General features: G+C 41.7%; 1 protein-coding gene across 3 annotated transcripts in view; it reads right to left on the bottom strand.

Moving 5' to 3' along the window:
• The window catches only part of hoxb3a (homeobox B3a), an 88795-nt gene that overhangs the window by 57085 nt on the left and 28752 nt on the right, over positions 1–2958 (bottom strand). The window contains exon 1 of one of the 3 annotated variants that reach the window (XM_032537284.1): positions 689–900. The exons of the other annotated variants lie outside the window; for them this stretch is intronic. The gene's annotated coding sequence lies outside the window, so the exon portion shown is untranslated. Of the gene's footprint in view, positions 1–688; positions 901–2958 lie in introns of those variants that run through there. 3 annotated transcript variants of the gene reach the window in all.

The raw sequence follows: 2958 nt of genomic DNA, 5'->3' as shown, positions 1-2958 counted from the left end.
CCCCACCCTCCATGTCACCAAATACCTTCCGCCCTCCCACCACAACCTTCAACCCCTCCATTTTTCCTGTCTTTCTTCTCCCTTCATCTCGCTCTCTGTAACACTGCGGCGGCAGGAGGAGCTTTGCTTTTGTTACCGGGGAAGGGAAGGGGAGGTCAGGCCTTCACCTCTCCTTTGCCTCCTGCTATCATTTCTCTCATCTGTACCCTCTCCCTACCTCTGCTCCTCTTACTCCTTCCCTCCCTCCCACTCTTTTTGCCTTTGACATACAGCAATTGGTCTGGAGTCGAGTGAGTGAGGATAGGCGAGGGCGGAACTCAAGCACGACGGTGAACTTTTGACCCTTCAACTCCGTGAACTTTCTGCTGTAGGCTGACTATTAGCTTGGACATCCCAGCCAGGCTGTTCTCTTGCTTCGGGCAGGAAGACAGAATGACATGGGAAAGAGAAAAAACAGCTACAGTTGCCTCTACTACGTCTTAATTTACTTGCTAGCTTGAAAATTAGCCTGTTTTGTGCTTCGGACGTAGCATGTTGCTACTTAGCTCAGTGTTTGTTGTCCTCTCTCCGGCTAACAACAGCAAAGAAAAAATACATAGGCAGCCTAAAAGGAGGCAGAAATTAAATGACAGCGCCTCCTTACGATGGTATTTTGGTATCTTTCTCTCTGTACCTTAGGAGCACTCACCATTCATCAACTGCAAAAGACGGCGACAGTTCTGACAGTTGTGTATTTAGCTAAACAGCGAGGGAGAGACGCGGGGTTGTTGCAGGTTTTCGTCGGGTGGTAGGCCTATTCAAAAGGACGGGGGCGCGTGCTGGGAGGGAGGCATGTACAGAGTGGGGCTCGTGCTCCTCGCTGTCCTGGTCTGAAGCGGGCTCTGGTGGCGGCGCGAGAGAGCTGCATTCTCTGGGAAAATACCATCTTCTGGCACACATTAAAACCACTGGAGTATGGCTACTTTTCATTCCTTCTTGTTTGTGACGGAAAAGGCCCCCAGGAAGTGGCGACTTTCAGGACAGAAACGAGTGCAATTTAAAATTCTGCTGCTAATACGAGCATAGTCTACTGTACATCCTCTGCTCCTTACAGTAAGGGGTCACGGCTATCACATAGCTTAGGCCTACTACTGATATCACAGCAGCAACGACAAACACCCAAGCATATTTTCGTTCTCATAGACTAATAATAGTATATATTAGCCAAGTATTAATTATTATTATCATGAGTATGATGATGATGATGATGATGATGATGATGAATATTATTATCATTATTATTATTATTATTATTATTATTATTATTATTATTATTATTATTGTTATTATTGTTATTATTATTATTATTATTATTAGCCTATTGTTGTTGTTGTTGTTATCATTAATGTTATTATCATTATTATTATTAGTAGTAGTAGTAGGCTAGTAGTAGTAAAAGTGGTAGTAGTAATAGTAGTAGTAGTACTTATTAGTAGTAGTATTAGTAGTACTAGTGTAGTAGTAGTAGCCTAGTATATTTGCCCAATCTACTCGCCTTGATTAGTATTAGTATTAGTAATAGTAGTAGTAGTAGTAGTAGTAGTAGTAGCCTAGTATATTTGCCCAATCTACTCGCCTTATTATGGCTTATTATTATGATTATTATAATAATCATAATCATAATCATATATTATTATTATTATTATTATTATTATTATTATTATTATTATTATTATTATTACTAGTAGGCCTAGTAGTACAAGTAGTAGCCTAGTTTATTTGCCCAATCTACTCGCCTTGATTAGTAGTAGTAGCCTATTAAAATAGTAGTAGTAGTAGTAGTAGTAGTAGTAATTGTATTATTACTTTTTCAAGATCAGTCTCAAACCAACCAACATTTAGAGTGAGTTCCCGGAGGAGAACATTGAACATTGCATAACCTACAATTAAACACAGGTAGCCAAATATGCCTAACTTTAACTATTTGAAAGGTTATCGGCCTGTCATAAGGCAAAAAACAACAACAACGATTGCTGTATTCCCAGTCTCACAAAGCGGCATTGGGAGAGGTTTTCGTTGACACGTAAAAAAAAAACAATAAGAAAAAGCTTAATTTCCAGCATTCAACAGTGTTGGTGCAATTTAATTCATGCAGACATGTATAGGCCTATGTCACCATCCTTACTGAAATCTGTGGTAGCCTACATATGGACACGTTTTCTCTCCACAAATGACATTATGGTATGTTATATTAGAATTACTGTCGTTTGCATAACACCATGCTTTTTGGTGCTTGGCTGAACCGTCGGGTTACCGCTATTCGGCCAATCGGATTTAAATTGGGGAAGTTTTTGGTTTGTCTGAGGTAAACATCCTTTCCTTCTGACCCGGAAATGGAGAACACTGACAAACAAATAAAAGCATCCAGTTGTTAATTCCTTTCCCCTATGCTGTAGAAACAAACACACAAACACACACACGCATGGGGATGGGGGGTAGTGTGGTGCAGTAGGCCATTTGCACTCCCTTGCGCGCCTGCGTGGCTCGAGTCTGTCTGCTGACCTCGCGGTGACTCCTCTCCATGCATTATTCATGAAGCGTGGCCGCGCGGTTCACCCCTATCAGTATGCAGAAGACATTAAGGCCTTGCAAATACCGATTTAAACGTAAAGCAATCACATGAGATGCTGCGAGGGAGGAAAGGGAAAGTAGCTCAGAGTGCTTGTGAGATTGCAGAGGACAGGGAATAGGTTATCTGCTCTTTTACGCTTCACAATATCCCCACCTATAGATCCAATCCACAGAATAGACTTCTGTGTGAATATCAATTCGCAGAAAATAGTTGAAATAGAACGAAATTGCCTTAAATGATCAAATTGGGTCTGCGCAAGAAAGCACCAAAAGTGGCAAAGCCTGCCATACAGTGCAGGAAAACAAACGCAAGACCTTCCCATACCCGGGTCATTCCCCCCCCCCCCC

This window comes from Etheostoma spectabile, chromosome 15, assembly GCF_008692095.1.
Source record: "Etheostoma spectabile isolate EspeVRDwgs_2016 chromosome 15, UIUC_Espe_1.0, whole genome shotgun sequence".
Taxonomy (NCBI): Eukaryota; Metazoa; Chordata; class Actinopteri; order Perciformes; family Percidae; genus Etheostoma; species Etheostoma spectabile.
The sequence above is the reverse complement of the archived record's forward strand: the minus strand, read 5'-3'. Positions and strand labels throughout refer to the sequence as shown.